This window comes from Herpailurus yagouaroundi, unplaced genomic scaffold (genome assembly GCF_014898765.1).
Source record: "Herpailurus yagouaroundi ecotype Mexico unplaced genomic scaffold, PumYag 159, whole genome shotgun sequence".
Taxonomy (NCBI): domain Eukaryota; kingdom Metazoa; phylum Chordata; class Mammalia; order Carnivora; family Felidae; genus Herpailurus; species Herpailurus yagouaroundi.
The window spans coordinates 42,719,819-42,739,083 of NW_024412400.1; the positions used below are offsets into that span (position 1 = coordinate 42,719,819).

The 19,265-nt window shown below is 35.9% G+C and overlaps 1 long non-coding RNA gene across 2 annotated transcripts in view; it reads left to right on the top strand.

Moving 5' to 3' along the window:
* Positions 1-19,265, top strand: part of LOC121033799 (uncharacterized) — a 132,261-nt gene that overhangs the window by 65,917 nt on the left and 47,079 nt on the right. The gene's annotated exons all lie outside the window — the stretch shown is intronic.

Here is a 19,265-nt window from a genome sequence, read left to right on the forward strand (position 1 = left end):
CAGCCAGGCTCTCCTAAGTGAAAATCTTGTAAGGAGTTGGGAATAAAAAACGACACTGGACATATGGAGGGATACAACTGGGGAGAAGAAAGGGCCAGCAAAGGAAACAAGTGGTTGGAAAGGCAAATTTCAATGACTTACAGTTTTGAAGTAGAAAAGTATCTTGATCTTACGCGTCTGGACCCAAAGAGGCTGAGGACAAAGGTGTTTCATGTTCTGCCATGGCTGTTAGGGTCACCATCAGTGCCACTGTTATTCAGTTTATTTAACCACTGACGAGAAGTATTTATTGAATGTCTGTCATATGTCAGGCCCAGTGCTAGGTTCTGGATATATACCATGAGCAAAAATAGATAAGATACTTACCTTATTGAGGCCTACAATTTCCTAGGAGAGTTAGATATTAATTAAATAATCATAACAATGTATTCGTTTAGTGCTAGAAAGAATTGCATATTAGACTATATAAGTGGAAAATAAGAAGACCTGTCATTATGTAAGATCAGAAATGGCTTTCCTGTAGAAAGGATAATTGGAATGAGATGTAAAGAATGAGTAGATGTTAATGGGAAAGGCTGGAGTAAGGTAGAGAAGCACGCATTTGGTTGAGGAAACATTATCTGCCAGGACTTTCAGAGGGAGCACACCGCAATTGAGAAATGGGAAGTAACCTGGCCTGCTAGGAGGAAGTGAGATGGGGCAGGCATCGAGGATTCCTCGGGGACTTGTAGACCTGGATTTTATTCTGAGATCAATGGGAAACCATTAAGGTATTTTAAGCATGTGCTGACATGATAAGCTTACTATTTAAAAATTTACTCTGGCTGCAACAAAGGACAGATTGGAAGAGGTCAAGAATGCATGGACTAAGGTCAGCTAGGTTATTTGTTGCAGTTCAGGTAAGAAATGAAGACACCTTGGTGGAGAAACAAATGGATGCACTTAGGGGATCTCAAGATATAACATTGAGAGGAACTAATGATGGATAGGATATGGTTTGGAGAGAGGGAAGTGTCATAGATGACTTGTGCAACTGAATAGATGGTGATATTCTACACTGGGGAAGGCAATACTGGACAAGAATCAAGTTTGGAAAAGACCATGAGTGAATCTGATGCAGTTGGTTTTACTGAAAAAGCTAAATGTGATGGCTGCCAAAATTCATTTTCTATCACACATAGATTTTTTTTTCTAGAGATGATTTAAGAATCAATTTTCTAATGCACTCAAAAAGTCAGTCCCTAATCTATTGTGTGCTATCTTTTAGTAACCTCTACACCTCATGCAAGAATAACACATACTTAAAAAGTGGAGAAGCATAGGTATGAATATACCCTGTATCCAATTATGGACACCAAGTATATTCGTTAAGAAATGTTTTAAGTTTATTTATTTATTTTGAGAGAGAGAGAGAGAGCACAAGTGAGAAAGAGAGAATCCCAAGCAGACGCCACACTGTCATCATAGAGTTTAATGAAGGGCTTGAACTCACAAACTGTGAGCTCATGACCTGAGCCAAAATCAAGAGTTGGATGCTTTACCAACTGAGCCACCCAGCCACCCCATGCACCAAGGATATTCTTGACCATTAAAAAAAATTCCAAAAAAAGAAAATTAACCCTATTATCTCAGCATATTTTCATTTTTTAATTTTTTCATGTTTATAAGTTCATGTCCTTATTGAAAATCATATTTTTCTGTAGTTCAGTCAAAGTGTACACTCCAATTGAAGAAACAGTATGGAATAATAGAAAAGAATATACTTAGGCAAGATGTGGACCTTGATGAAAATTCCTAACCATTCCTTTCTAGTTGCATGATCGCAACCGCAAAAGCAGTCTCTGAACTTAAGCTCCCTTATTTGGAAAATGAGGTGGGGGAAAGAGTAATCATCCTCTCCATTTATTATCAGGGTAATGATGAAATAAACTAGCATTTTATATCAAATATTTAGTGCCTGGCACATAGTAAGTGCTTACTAAATGCTAGACAGTTTTTTCCTTTTCCTTTGTAACCTGCCTTTTCCACTTAGCATTCTGTTATACATGTTTAAACAGCAGCATCATGTTTATAGTTATGTTTTTGTTTGTTTCCAAAACACTTCATTGAGTTTGTGTTGCTTAATTTTCTTTAACCATTTTCCTGTTGTTGGATACTACTTTTTCTGTTCTTTTCAATTTTAGATAATGTTGCATTAGTTCATATATTTTGAACTATTTTTTAGGATTAAACATTCAATATTATGGTTACATTACATTGAAGTTATGATGATTTGTTTGTTATTTGGGTGCAAATTTCTTGTATTGATTTATGGAGTTACAGGCATATGAAAGTATCCTGTCAAAACTTTGCACTAGCATAACATGCTTCAGCAAGCTATGTGTTGGTTGGGAACAGTAATATCCCAGTGAAGAAAAGCAAGAGTTCTGGAGTCAGTTTGTGTGGGTGGAAAATTTCAATTCCTCCATTCTATGTATGATTTGGGCAGTTACTTAATCTCCACAAGTGTACATTTTCTTAACTCTAAAAACTGGGGATAATAATAATACCTTCTTTTAGGGTTTCTGTGATTTGAAAAATCACATTACATACCGTGTCTAAAAATAATAAATATTGCAAATGTTAGCATCAAATTGCTACTTACTGCAATAGCTAGTGTGTAGGTTAAGTTTCTGTAACAAATAGACTGTCTTAGTATGATAGAAATACCTGACTTAATGTGATAGAAGTTTGTTTCCTTTTTATATAGAAAAATGCCTAGATTGGTGGCATTGCTTTATGGAATATTCTGGGGCCCCAGATTTCTTCTGTATTACTAGTCTGCTGTCCCATGAGGTGTTACTCTCATCTCCATAGTCAGAGCTGGCCAGCACTACACACAAATACCACGAAAAAGGAATAGGAAAGTGGAATAAGAGTGAAGATTATCAGTTTATTTTTTAACAAGGGGACTCAGAAATTGGATACAATACTTATGTTCACATCCCAGAATTTACCCTCCTTTACTAAACCTAATATGCCACTAATTATAAGATGACCCATTGTATATGCTTGGGTTAATTAAAGAAAGATTCAATGATTTATCATTGCTTATATTTTTACTTTTGAACCACGTACAGAACTTTTAGATCTGTTTACTCATTGTTTAAAAAATATCATAGATCATTTTCATGCACTTATAAGCAGAAAACTAATAGTGCAATACATTGATTAAAGTATCCTTAATACTACCAAATCACTTTTGGTCAGAACTGTTGATGTTCAATTTAGTTTGCACATATTGTTCTTTGTGCCCTCACCATCATTTATGATATGACATTTGTAAAGAGTGCCCCATTATTGTCTTTGGGATTATACTTCAAACCACTGACATCCATTCTTCAATGTGGACATATTCTTATTTGATGAAACTCATAAATTAATTTTTCCTCAATGGAATACTTCAATTGAATAAGATTTTTTTTTTTCTATCGAGGCCTTTAAACATACTTTTAAGAGTTTGATTTTTCTGGTATTTACCAGTAGCTGAAGTTGAACTTCTAGCTTTCCAGTTACTTCCCAGTTTTCCAAAATTTAAAACCAGTCCAGTCTAGAGTAAAATTTAGATTTAAAATTTATTTCAGGCTTTATTCTCTCCCACTTCCTTAATAGCTCTTGGCTTGGGGGAAGGGTGCTGGTGAGGGACACCTAACCCATCCTTCTTTTTTTTTTTTTTTTTTTCAACGTTTATTTATTTTTGGGACAGAGAGAGACAGAGCATGAACCGGGGAGAGGCAGAGAGAGAGGGAGACACAGAATCGGAAACAGGCTCCAGGCTCTGAGCTGTCAGCACAGAGCCCGACGCGGGGCTCGAACTCACGGACCGCGAGATCGTGACCTGGCTGAAGTCGGACGCTTTACCGACTGCGCCACTCAGGCGCCCCACCTAACCCATCCTTCTATTCTGCTTCCCTTCCTGGGATCCTTTTCTCCCCACCTTGTGTGCAGTGTTTGGAAGGTGGGATAAAGAAAGAGAAGCAAAAAGCTCTTTACTTAACTATTCTCTCTTGATTTGGATGCCCTCTGGATGGTTGTGGATGAGTTCACTTGGATATCATGCAGGCGGTCCTCCTACTGCCCAGTATCTGAACTTGAATGATTCCTCTGGTGTGACCACTTCCTTCATGGAAGGAAGCCCCCTTCAGCTTATTACCAAGGCAATGTACTGATAGCCTTTAGCTGCTGAGCTGTCCTCTTCTAGAAGGAGACATCTCCAGAAAGAATGGCAAAGTGGTCCAAACCTAGCTGTCTCCTATGGTCCACTTGACCTACTGGCAACTCACACAACCTTGCTATGTCAGACAGTGGGAGTACTAACTATTCTGCCATGTCTCTCGAATTCTTTTTTCTCTTTACTTCAGTAGGTACTGAGGATGGCCATGCTAGTTTACCTTATAAACAAAAATTCAAACGGGAAATGAGATGTCCGATTCCTCAGAGAGTCTTAAGATGTCCTTTTAGAATTCATCTCACCTGATTCTAGGTGAGAGGAGAAAAGGTGCCATCACTGTAATGATCCTCTTTGATTCCTCTCACTTTATTACTATCATTATTTTTTTTTAATTAATTAATTTATTTGGTGGGGAGTGGGCAGAGAGAGGAGAGAGAGAGAATCCCAATCCACATTGTCAGTGCAGAGCCCAATGCCAGACTTGAACTCATGAGCCATGAGATTAAGACCTGAGCTGATGTCAAGAGTTGGATACTTAACCAACTGAGCAATCCAGGCACCTCTATTATCATCATTATTTTAATTTTTGCTATGATGTGGTAATGGTAGGAGTAGCCAAGAAGTTCTGCCTTTTCTTGGTAAGTTCTGTGGGGATTTACTTAGTGATACTCTTTACTTTGTGAGACCACTTAGCTTCCATTGTTCTTTTAGCATGGGAATGTTAGTGGCAATTCCTTGAAAACAAGAAATATTTCCATCTAATAGCATGTTAACATAGATTCCTTCTGGGGTTAGAGAATGTGCATAGAGAAGTTTGTGTGTTTCTTTTTATTAAAATAACCAAATTGGTTACTGAAATGCAGAAATAATTGTTCTAGTTCATATTCAACTTAATCTGTAGAAGTGATTTGTTGCTATGAGAGCATCATCTGTATATGTTTCAAATATATAACAACTAATCATTAGCCTTTCAAGTCAGGTTTATTAACATATAATTTATATACAGCAAAATTCTCTCTTTTTAGGTATCTCAATGATTTTTAAAACACATACACATACAGATATATTTATATCTTCTAATCTATTACTTATCTTTTCCTTTTATAAGAACATCTTTCAGGGGAGCCTGGGTGGCTCAGTCAGTTAAGCATCCGACTCGATTTTGGCTTAGGTCATGATCTCGTGGTTCATGAGTTTGGGCCCCGTGTCGGGCTCTGTACTGACAGCTCAGAGCCTGGAGCCTGCTTTGGATTCTGTGTCCACCTCTGTCCCCGCTCCATCCCTGAATTTTCTAGTGGGAGTCAAGGAGTCCTGCAAAAAAAAAAGAACATAAGATACAGCAAGGTGAAATTTTGTGGGTACATGATGTACATGCAACAGTCTAAAACTTGGCTTATGGTTTCCTTCTTCAGATATATATTACTTAATATTATACTATAAAAGTTCTCTTTCTATGTTCATAAAAGCACAACACCAATAGCAACAACAAACTTTGCATTGGTACTTTCATCAGTAGTTTGACAAAGGAAATAAAACAAGTGAGTAAATTTTTCAATTTTTGAACACTGTTACCTTTTAACAAAAATGAAGTGTAGCTATTAATTTTAGATTTTTAACCTTATTTCTTTAAACATTGAACAAACAAAGGCCATGAGGCTTTAATTGCATCATGAGAGATGTAAGTGGAACACAAAAGAGGCTGAGAGAAAGAGGATATATCTATTATGGATCACTTGCTTTATACCAACATTGTGCTAAATGCCTTTTATATCTTACTTTATATATCAGGGAGGGTTGCCATTAAAATAATACTAAAAATGCTAATTAGTTCATTCTCTTATTTAGAAATAATTTATTGAGCATCAAGTTTGTGTACAAAACATATACCAGAAGATAAAGTAGAGGTAAACAGATTTGTAAATACACATGCTTTTTTTTGGGGGGGGGGGTTATAGAAGTAATTAATTAATTACCTCACATCTTATTAGAGAATGATTAGGTTATGTTCCAGGTTACTCCATCTTCTTTGAAAGAGAATGTTTAGGTTATGTTCCAGGTTACTTCTAATTCTATAAATCCATGTCTTATTCCACTGAAAATACAGGAATCAATAAATAATTACAATACAGTGCTTTCAAATGTGTGGTTTTCAAGTACACCCTTATAAAAGGAACACTTTGGAACACTTTGTCCTCAAGAATGCTATTAGCGAGGCCTTTTGTCCAACACTCATTAAGCATTTGCTGACTTATTTTTTCATGTCTAAAATTTGTTAGATATGTTAGATAGGACTGTAGGATTTAACAAGATGCAATTCCTGCTCTCAAGGAGTCCAGTGTCTACAGAAATGAAGAAGGCAAATACTATTTATAATACAGTTTGATAACTCTTAAAATAGAGCCTCATAAACAAGAAGAAAAAGACTCTAACTCCACCTGAGGGGTCAAGGAAGGTCTTGCTTCAAAAACGAGAAGAATAAGCTGAATTGAGGAATTTGCTAGATGAATGGGTGGGAACACAGCCAAGACAGAAGAAACAACACATGCAAATACAAGGAAATGCTAGTTTGTTCCAGGAACTCTAAGTCAGCCTGCATGGCTAGGGACACAGGTTGAATGTGAGGGATTAGCTGGAAGAGGAAGATGGGAGACAGACAATGAAAGGCTTGGTCTTTACTAGTCTTGAAGATCAGAACTTCTAAACTTCAGTGTGCACACGTTTCTCTTTGGAGATCTTACTAAAATGCAGATTCTGATTCAGTGGTTCTGGGGTGAGGCCTGAAATTTAGTTTTTCTGATAGGCTCCCATCCATCCTGCAGTCCCCATATCTTAATTTGTGCATCAAGGAGATGGGTCCATGGTAAAGATTCTGAAATAGGGTAGAGGCTCTATTAGATTAGTACTTTAGAAAGACAGCTCTGGACATAGGATGGAATGGAAATAGACTGGAAGGTTGTTTCCATCCTGGAAGATGTCTTATTTCAGTGGAATCTTATTAATTAGTATCTGTATGAACAAATTTAGGAACAAGACAGAGGACAGCTGAAAATAAGTTTCACCAAAGACAAGCTATTTCAGAAGAGTTTTCCGATCACTGATATATCATGATTTACACAATTAAAAGATGATTTCTAATATTTTTGCCATGTTAAATGGCATAGTTAACGTAGAGAGACAAAGTTAGTCTTTTTCTTACCCGACTCTTTCTTCTTTCCTCTCACCTTTGCTTTTTGTTTGTTTGCTTATTTAGTTTGAGGCACAGAGAGAGAGAAAGAGAAGGGAGGGGCAGAGAGGGAGAGAATCCCAAACAGGCTCTGTGCTGTGAGCATAGACCCCGACGCGGGGCTCAAACTCACAAACTGTGAAATCATGATCTGAGCCAAAATCAAGAGTCAAATGCTTAACCAACTGAGCCACCCAGGTGTCCTTCACTTTTCTTTTTAATTGTTGGCCAAGCAACTTCAGAATAGTACTATGATGAATATTTATATTAAAAAGTGAACCAGTTCCTGGTCAAAAGCACAGTCTGAAGGGGAGAGTTTATTTCTATAAGGCCATAATAATAAGACCTATGATATTAGAAATACTACAATAATGTCAACCCCATTGAAATGATCACATTTTAGAAACAAGCATCCCCAAGAACAGCTGATCGACTCTGAAACATACAGTGATTACAAGTATAAGCGCATTACTTAGGAAATGGTCAAACTTAAAACTCCTTTGTAAAATATATATTGCTAGGAGTTTTACAGTTTTGGTTGTCCGTTCATATGTAGTTATCTCAGTGGGAGTCACCCCTAGGGAAAGGAAGAGAAACTTCTCAAGACACCATCTATGTTAGGGGTTCTGAACAGCTGGCTGAATGTTAGAGTCATGTGGAGAACTTAAATTTTTTTTTTACATTTATTTATTTTTGAGAGACAGAGAGACAGAGTGTGAGCAGGGGAGGGGCAGAGAGAAAGGGAGACACAGAATCCAAAGCAGGCTCCAGGCTATGAGCAAGCTGTCAGCACAGAGCCTGACACAGGGTGCGAACCCATGAACCATGAGATCATGACCTGAGCCAAAGTCGGATGCTCAACCAACTGGGCCACTCAGGTGTTCTTTTTTTTTTTTTTTTTTTTTTTTTAAATTTTTGTTACATGTATTTATTTTTGAGAGACAGAGGCAGAGTGTGAGCCATGTGAGGAGAGAGGGATGTGGGGAACTTTAAAAAAAATACCAATGCTCAAACCTCCATCCTCAGAGATTCTGAGTTAATTGGTTTGGGATGGAGTCACAGCACTGATATTTTAAAATGTTTCTTAGTGAAGCATAATGTATGCATCTAGAGGAGTGCACATACGTACGCAGCTTGGTACAATTTCATGAACGGAAAACACCTATGATTTGACACTCAGATCACAGATAGAATGTTACAAGTCCTTAAGCCAGGACTGAGAACCAGTGATCTTACTGATGACCACAAGAATCTGCGGGATTCCAAAGAAAGAAGGCATCCTTTCAGGATGGGGTGGAAAGACAAAGGGACAAGTTTTGTTCATTCCATGGAGATTGTGACATCTAAGATTGAACTTCAAAGATGGCAGAATTTAGAGATGTGGACTTTGGGAAAGTTTATAAATAGATAATGTGAATGAAGGAAGATTGGCAAGGAATAAATGTGATGTTTGGGATAAGTAGTGGTTCAATTTGGTTGCACAGGAGAATATGTGAGGTGAAGTAAAGGAAAAATAGTGTGGAAAGTTGACTATTTGTAAATAGAGACCAAGTTAATATGGCGAAGAACATCACACGTGATAATTACATTTAACTGCATTGTAGCATATTTATGATTTTAGGTATTTGTATTTATAGTCTGTATTAAACAATACAAGAAAACATAAAATTAACACAAAATATACATATAATATTACACATTCCACTTGAAAACATTTTACATGGTTTTAAAGTTTTCATTCATTTACTCGTTCTGAAGAATTTTCATCAAGGAATTTTCAAAAAAAATAAAAGCTAATTTTAACTGTCTTTTTTTGAAAAAGCTTCTCTAATCCTTATACTATACGCAATATTTTTAGATCTTCTAGTACCATAAGAAGGAAGTGAAATCATTATTGTAAGCAAAGATAAGCTTTTATTTCAGGTGTATATGCACTCTGAATATAAAATTCATCATAATATAAATAATTAGTCCTGTCATTTAAAAATGATAATTATCTCATTTACATGTCTACGACTTTTAAAATGCATCATACTACTTCAATAAATTACATTCTGGATCATATCAGTATCTCTTCAAGAAAATGAAGTTAAATCTTTGTAGTAACCGGCAGCTTAATTTTCATTAGGCCAGCTATTTGATAATTAGTCATGCACCATAAATCAAATCCCCAAGTCTTCTTCTGGTTTCTTAATTGAAAATTATTGTTTCTTGGCTCTCTAGTTGAAAGTGCAGCAAGTGTGAGCTTGATCGATGTGGAATTCGGCACAAACAGTTTGAGACAGTCAGAACATGATAGATCATTGCCCCGGAGGGGCTTGTAATGGTAGGTAGTCAGAAATCCCCAAATTAAAGATTTACTTTTAAAATTGCAAGTGTGAAGATAGCTCTGCTATACCAAATCCATCTTGACATTTTGGCCATCTTTCAATTCTCTCTTTTCCTTTTCTTTCTTTAAAAAAAAATGTCGGAAACTACCCATTTGCACCAGTACTATGGAGATAACATAACAGGATTGGAAAATCCGACTTTTTGTTTGGGATGAAAACATGAAAATATTCCTCATTAATGTCATGAACAAATATTGAATTTGTTGGTATTTTAAATTCATTTGAAAACGTTGACTAAAAACACTCTACTCATCTGACAGCTAATCTGAGAGAACAGATGGCTACCTAACTATTGCCCCCAGTCACAAAATCATTTCAAATATGATGCTGTTGAGGCTAAATAAAAGACTTTGCAAGTAATAAGGAAAATATTGCTTCATTGAATGGCTCCAGCTTGTTGCCATTTTTCTTCTGACAATCTAGGAGGATTTGCAGGGAACTTTGGTCATGTTTGCAGTTCTTTAGTTAAGAACAGCCACAGGGTTTTCCAAGCATTCATTTCTTGTTTCCTAGTGGCCTGGCAGCCAGGACCTGATGAGGCCCACAGCAGGGAGCACTGTGAAATGCACCATAAATTTCAATGTGTGAAGTCAAAAGAGCTAAAAAAAAAATCTGGGCACAAGAACCAGAGTTGGAGTTTGAAAATTACCTGGGCAAAGGCACCCTGAAATAAATATAGCATGTTACCAGTTCCATGGATAAAGTGAAGTGGGTGGTTAAACATGGGTGCCTTGCCAGTAGTTCATAAAAAGTCATGTTGATATTACTTAATCCAGAATAATAACACTATTGTTACATGTTTTAGTTACATAAAACCTTCTAGATGGTACATGGAAAAAAGTTTGGTTGGTTTTATGAAAGGAATTTAAATAAAGCTTTTTGATAAATTATAGTTTGGACTAAAGTAAGAATTACCTCAAAACTGGGGCGATACGATACCTAGACATGAATTACATCTTAGAATTTAAGGAATCTTACCACTAAGAAAATCCAAAAATAATTGCATACATATAATTTACTGTCTTTAAGACTCCGAATAAGTTGTTAAAGCTAAGTTCTTTAATATTCTTTCCTATTCTAACTTTGTCATTTTGTGGAAAATTGGTATATGAGACTAAATTCCTCATTCTTAATGCATTGTGTTTTGACCTGGGGAAATTGCTAAAATCCATTACCATATTTGTGAGGGGTCTAAATGTGTGTATATATGTTAGGGTATGTGTAGATAGGTTCACAAGTTAGCTGTGTGAAAGGCTGATTCTATCAGTAGATGTGTTTTGTTTGATCCACATAATGTTTACAGTGTTTTTAAAAACTCTTCTTTCTTTTGTTTTGTACATACAAATCTCCTGCATTCTTGAAGCTTACACTTCAGTGGAGCAAAAGGGAGACCAACAAAAGGGGTCAAAGCACTGAAACCAAAACATAGAAGGAAAGATGTAGGCTTGTTGAGATAGCATGCATTCCCCACTATTGCCTACACCACCACCTGTATCTTGCTAATCTTCCAGTAGTAAGTATTGACTGTGAAGCCTAACACCTAGAAAGAATCAGGACCAACCTCATGTTGATGCAGCTTTGTTTAGGCTGTGGATTGGAAAACACCTTGAAAACTGAAGTCTGGGGAAATGATGAGCCACAATTTCAGAATCCCAAAGTCTATATTGTTACAATTAAAAAAAAATCTTGATAATTTGCCAACATTTCAAAATCCAGAAATGTCACATAAGAATCTGATTTCTGACTCCTAAAAAAACCAGAAAATAAAGAAATGCATTTTTCTGCAAAAATAAAGTCCCCTACAGCTAAATAGAAGTTTCTTTCTCCCATATATTACAGTGTCCCCAGCCCTAGTTTTCTTGTCCATTTGGAAGCTGGGTGTCAGTTACCATTTATCAGAGTTGCCCTGTTACATGCTTTGTTCTATATATTCCTTTCGCTCATGTATATTATATATTGTGGTGGCTATGTCCAGGCCATGTGAAATGAAACCTCCAGTAGTAGACTTGCTGATAATAGAAAATATGTAAAAATGTAAGTTAAATGCATTGAAGTTTTTTCCCTGTGGTAATAAAATAAGTGCCTGAATGACTTGTTTCTCTCCTACACTTGAGAGTTCTAGGGCTTTCTGTCTGGTTCCTCACTCCGTGAGTGCTGCTAAGCCTGTTTAAATTTGGACAAAACTTTGAGGGTCCAGGAAGTCTACGGAATTATATCCTTGATCTGATGATTATCTTTTGCACTCTTTGTTTGCTGGATCAGGAGTGAACTGAAATTGAAACAACTTCAATGGAGTTTGAGTCATGGTTCATGCCAATCTTTGAACCTAGACTAGCCATTGTAGACTAATCCAATTTACCTACTTGGCTAGTGTGCTAGATACCCTCCAGACTACTTCTGTTCCTGCATTAGAGAAGCTGATAGCTTTCTCCAGATGTCCATGCTTCTTTCTAAAGGAACCTTTCCAACCCTAGTAGTCTGAGAAGAGGCCGTTCTAATGTACCAATTAATTCCTTCTTGGGCACTGACCACAAAAACTCTGTTGACCAAGCCAATCAAATTTATCCTCCCAGGAAATGGAATTCAGTCATGAAGGCTGAACCTTTTGGTTATGAGGAATCAAACCAAATGATCCCATAGATCCAAGGCTGGTAGTGCCATTTTGGAGAAAGTATTAATGTGGCTATGAGAAAACAGAAGTAGAGTTACAGAGAAAGAAGTAAGTCACAAGGTGGCTCAGTGAAACAGCTTTTCAGCAGCTGTGTTCTAGGAGATTTCCTGTGGTCAACTTTCATTTGACCTGCAACTGAATGTTTTTTGACTAGGGAGATATACTAAGGTTTTCCTAGATTAATTTCTCTAAAGGTAATTATTATCAGAAGGTACGTTTTTCTAATTCTCTTCTTATACATTTCTAAACTGTCTTTTGGAAATGTTGAACTGATTTATGCACTTACAAGAGAGTATAGGACAGCAACTATTTTCCTATCCTGAAACCTGCTTCTGGGGAAGCAGACATGGAGTTGTTATCACTACTGGTTACAGCACTGCACATTGAACTTTCCCGGTGGAAACACTTCGAGGTCTTCACAGATAGTAAAGATTTCTTTAGTTCAATATTTTTCTGGAGATAAAAGTTATATGGCTACTCCTGTGAATTATGGACTCCCTTGAATAATTGCTAAAAGATGATATATGCACATTCAGTTAAACACAGCACACTAAAAACATATATTAAATACCATCCTCTCCTCAACTGCAAGGACAGGCACATAAGGCAAAGAGTGAGGGAGAAGAAATAACAGTGAAGATGTCAGCAGATTTTTAAAGATGGAAAGCAGGTGGACAGGTATTCATGGACCCAGAAGAATGCAGAGTAGAAACCCCAATGCTATGGAGCGAGATAATGAGAAGTAGAGAAATCTGCTTTGCCGTGTAGAACTTTGGTAGGCTCAGACTTCAGAGGTTCCAGATACACAAAGAAGGGACTGATACTTGGGATGAACTGATGTTGTTTCCCACAACAATTAAAAAAAAAAAAGGCAGTTTCTCTAATCATTAAGCTCTTCCTCCTCAGGTAGGGCTCCCAATCACCTTCTTGGTAGCTCAATGTTAAATATGGGTGAAAAGATAAGTGTGTCCAGGCATTTGAGGAGAGACGTACTTAATGTATTAGTATTTATTTTCAACATATTTTTACTGAATATATATGAATGCAAAGAAAAAATAACAACTTTAAAAAGAATGTATTTAAAATATCTCATTATAGGCATCTAGTAGGGAAAAGCTTCTCTGGAAAAAAAATGACTTCTAAAATTGTTTTTAACCTTTACTTATTTTTGAGAGAGAGAGAGAAAGAGAGAAAGAGAGAGAGCAAGCGGGGGACGAACAGAGAGAGAGGGAATCACAGAATCCAAAGCAGGCTCTGGGCTCTGAGCTGTTAGCACAGAGCCTGATGCAGGGCTTGAACTTAAAAACTGTGAGATCATGACCTGAGCCAAAGTCAAACACTTAATCAACTGAGCCACCCAGACATCCTGAAAAAAATTACTTTTTATGCAGAGGTCAAACAAATAAATAAGTAGTGAACTATGAAGAAATAGAGACAATTCAGAAAACAGGAGAAAGCAAAAGCTAATTGATAACATCAGCAAGACAAAGAAGCTATTGCTTCCATGAAACAAGAACAGGAAGTTATTATTTTTTTTTAAGGATCAGGGAATGAAAAAGAGATCGGGGGAATTAAAAACAAAACTAGAAATGTAATTTAAAAGGCTGAAAGATAAAATGGAGTTAATGCTTGAGAAAGTAGTATAAAAAGACAAAAAATGAACATTGGGAAGTCAAAGAAAATTTGTAAGATTTTCCAGGAAGTCCAATATCAAGATGAACAGGAGTTCTAAAAAGAAAGAACAGGCAAAATAGAGATATAATACAAGAAAATCCACAGAAGGACATGACATGGGTCAGCTGATTGGAAAGGTTTACCAAGTACTTAGCACATGAAATTTGATAAAAATATTTTCAACTTATAAATCTATATTCAGCAAACCCTCTGTTCATGTAAACATAAAGCCATTTTCAAACATATAAGTTTTCAGTGAATTATCTTCCATATGCTTATTCTCGATAACATACTGTTATTCCACTATAGCAGATTAAGTTAACCAAGAAAGAGAGAGAGAGAGGCAAACAAAAACATCTCGTCATCTCAAGGTAACAGTAAGAGGCCTAACATCAACCCCAATTAGGTTTGTAAGAAACCAGAAGACCCAAAAAGGATTTATGGTGGAAAATCATTTTGGTTTGATTAGATTTATTTTGACAATGTGAAAGAATAGTATTGAGACAAGTACTATAATTCTGTTGAAAATTTTAGGAGGAATTAACTACACACAAATAATACAATAAGCAAAATAATATGCTAACTTTAAAAAAGGCAAATATTGACTCTATGAAACACAATGAGTAATGCAAGAAAAGAAAAATAATGATAGCACATTTGACTATCATTTGACTCAGCAGGGAACAATATTTATATAACCAAAACATATAAACCTTAAAAAGTCTGTGATCACAAAAGAAGGGATATGGGAAGTGAAGAGTAAGATGGCACTTACCATAATAGGAAGTCAATACATAATGTATAAAATTGTTAGATTATGAAATATAAGTGTAATGCATTTATTTAGGAATACAGAGGCACATAGATGTGTAAAGAAAGTGTTACTCTTGCTGAAAAGAGTCTAGTAGATTAGGGGATTTGAGGCAGAAGACTTTTTGTTGTCGTTTTAAGACTTTCAATACTGAATGCATTGATTTGATGAAAATTAAAACATTTTAAAAATTGGTAAAAATTGAAACAGAACAAAATTTTTCTTCCACCATAATCCAAATATTCTCAAGCATATAAATATGTATACATCTCCGTCTCTCTCTCTTTTTTTTAATATGAGTGGTTCTCATTTAGTTCTCTTCTGTGAACTAAACATATGTATATACACATATATATATGTATATATATATATATATTTAAAGTTTGTTCTCTATTTATAGCTATATATTTTATTACTTTTTAGTGGCTGCCCAGTATTCTATTTTATGAATGTAGCCCAATTTATTTGACATTGGAAGCCCTCTTTTTAAAATGTACATGTCCTTATGTGGTCAGTATATATATATATATATATAGTGCACAAATTAATTTTTTATGACATGAAATTTCAGTACCCAAAGGTATAAACTCTTTTGAATATTAAATGAGATGATAAATATAAAAATACTTAGCATATTAATTTTAATTACAAGTATTGATTAAAAATAAGTTTTAAGTGATACATCTTCTTTTATCCTTTCTGTAAACTTTGTTTCTACAAGATGGGTTTGATAAGAAAATGTCATTTGATCAAATGTTCAGTAAGTATCTGTAGAGTGTTTAATAAATGTGCAGAACTCTGAGGGTGACAGGAAGGAATCATTATTCCTGTATATGCATTTACCTCCTAGCATAGTTAAATTGGTGAAGAGGAACTTCTTATTTGAAAATTTTAGTATTAGTATTTTCAACATTTTTACTGGGTATATATAAATGCAAAGAAAAGATTAACAACTTTAAAAAATTTGTATTTAAAATATCTCAGTGTAGACATCTAGTAGGAAAAAAATTGACTTCTTATGCAGAGAGCAAGAAGAAAGACTTAATATGACTCTTTATTACTTTTTGTGTCTTCCCTTTACAATTATTTTATTCTGGCTAATTGAATCTGCAAGTGCAATCAAAGAGTTTTAAGGAACATAATTATCTTGGTTATTAGTGACTGGCACATGTAACATTCTGACCGTAAGCAGATTCTATAGTAATCTTTAAATTAGAGAAAGTCTAAAGCAATTCAGATGGGCTGATGCAGATATGAAGATTTAGAAGGTCTTAAAACTTAGATGATTATAAACTCTAGAACAGAAGATACAAACAGAACATGATACTTGAGTCTATAAATTGAAGTATAGTTTGAATGAAGTGAGAGGACTTCTCACATATACAAGAAAACCTAACCAAGTGTCAATAACGAGACTGAATCCATTTCAACAGACTTGATGGAGTATTTATTATGCGAACAGAACACAAAGTTATGGTCTTTGCGTTTGCAGATGTGATATAATAATATCTTATTTTAAAAGTATGCATAAAGTGAAATGGGAAAATAAATGTGGGTTCACACTTAAGAAGTCTTGAGAGCATAAATATAATTTATTAAAATTGCCTGAAGTTAAAAAACGTAGCTTCCCAAGGACTAAAATTATTTATTAGGGAATAGAGAAAACTAAGTATTTTTTTGAAATGATTTTGTCTCTCTATATTTATTTCTCTATATCCAAACCTATATCTATTCATCTATTTCCTTATCCATATTTATGTTCAATTTTTATGCCACTTTACATGGTATATGTTCTTTTTATTCTTAAAATTTTTTTGTTTAGTTGAGCACACTTGACACACAATGTTACATTAATTCGGGGCACACAATATAGTGATTAATACATGTTCTTTATATACAATAATCCATGAAGTTGGTGCTACTTTTGTTTTCACTTTACCAGATAAACTGAAGGTTGGTAGAGAAAATAACAAGATCACACTTACTGAGTAATGGAGTTGGGACAGTCTGTCACTTTTCAAACATGCTCTATAACAGTATTGTCCAATAGAACTTTACGCAGTTCTTGAAAATATTTGTCATATGTGACCACTGAGCACTTGCAATGTGGCTAGTGCGGCTAAGGAAGTGAATCTTTTTTAAGTTTATTTATTTATTCAGAGAGAGAGAGCATGGGTGAAGGACCAGAGAGAGAGGGACAGAGAGTCCCAAGCAGGGTCTGCACTGTCAGTATGGAGCCTGACGCACGCCTCAATCCCACAAACCGTGAGATCGTTACCTGAGCTGAAGTCAAGAGTTCAAGACTTAGGTTTAAATAACTAGCTCCAGAACCTGGAGACGTAGACAGTGGAGATGCAGGAGGCAAAAGAGGAGAACAAATGGTGCAAAGTTTTGAGTCAATGCAGAAGGTAGTGCTTAAACCTGCAGGAAAGAATTGGACCCAATGAGGAGAAAGAATTGTTAGAGGAGGAAAAAAGAAAAGATAGAGGCACGTGGAGAAGGTTGGTGGATGCTTGAAAGAATGAGGACGTTGTCAGAATTATAAAGCATGAGGCAAAGGGAAGAGTGAGGAATGGCCAGCAGAAGGACATTTCGGGAGGGGAGATAGTGGTTGTTTGTTTTTCTTTCTTTTTTTTTTTTTTAAATTTTTTTTTCAACGTTTATTTATTTTTGGGACAGAGAGAGACAGAGCATGAATGGGGGAGGGGCAGAGAGAGAGGGAGACACAGAATCGGAAACAGGCTCCAGGCTCTGAGCCATCAGCCCAGAGCCTGACACGGGGCTCGAACTCACGGACCGCGAGATCGTGACCTGGCTGAAGTCGGACGCTCAACCGACTGCGCCACCCAGGCGCCCCATTGCTTGTTTTTCTTATACATACATAAGCACATTATGAAAGAATGCACAAAAATTACACAGATAAAGAATACATAAAACTATCTCACTGGAGAGAGTGAGAGACTGGATGGATGGAGAGAGAGAGATAGGAAGAATTTTCATTTGTTCATATTGTTATTCTCTATTTTGCATTTTGAGCCCATATAAATGGTTATTCATTCAAAAGATTAAATAAATAAAACTTTAAATACTGGACAAGACTCAGAAATGAATTTACCAGATAATAACAAATAGGAAGGACAGCTAGGAAGTGTTGAGGACTCTGCAGAAATTTCAACTTTATAAAAACAATAACCGAGTGTTTTGTTTTTGTCTTATTTTTTTAAGTTTATTTATTTATTTATTTTGAGAGAGAGAAAGAGAGAGAGAGAGAGAGAGAGAGAGAGAGAGAGAGAACAAGTGGGGGAGGGGCAAAGAGAGAGGGAAACAGAAAATCCCAAGCAGGATTTGTGTTGTCAGCACAGAGCCTGATTCGGGGCTCAAACTCACAAACCGTGAGATCATGACCGGAGCTGAAATCAAGAGTCGGTGACTTAACCGACTGAGCCACCTAGGCACCCCTGTTTTTGTCTTCTTTAGAAAACATTTTCCAGTGCATATTTTTATGGAAAATACAGATTTCACAAGAACAACCACAAAAGTTTTACCTGACAAGATATTTCGACAAAATGATTGATTTTATTCAATAGATCTATAGATTTATTTTAAATCTGTTGCATCGTTCAAAATAAATCTATAGATTTATAGCTGTATGATCCTTGAGGGGCATTGAGAGGGATGGGACAGAATAATGATTATAGGTGGGTCCTGTAACATTAAGCTGTAAATAGGTTATGGTTCTATAGAAACTCGTTTTAAAGAGTTTGAACCTAACAACTGAGCCCTACTGAAAGCTAAATACATCATAGGGGTATTTCATCATATGCTTTATATAAGCAGACATTGCCCAAACCCCAAGGTTTTGGATAATGATGCTGTACTACTAGAAAATTTTATGTCATTAAAAAAAATCATTCAGATGAAACCTCAAAAGCAGTCTTTCTTTCATTTCCTGTTACCTTTTACTTGCTGAAGAATTTTCTTTTTCTGTTTCTTGAACTATCTTTGCTTCAGGCATGTCTTCCGCCACTAAGGACTCACTCTATGCAAAATAGCCCAAGTGGGCTCCCTAATGCTTGAAGTAGGACCTGGGAATCACATTGCTTCTATAGCAAGACAGCAAAACCGGAAAGGGGAAAATGAATTCTCTTAAGTTTGGACACTTTTTTGCCCCTGTTTTCAACAGAATGAGGCCTGAGGTCATCACTTTGCCTTCTCTCAGATACTTAATTCATCAACCACCCTGTCTTCTTCCTTCCACCTTTCTGTGGAACCAAAATACACTATCA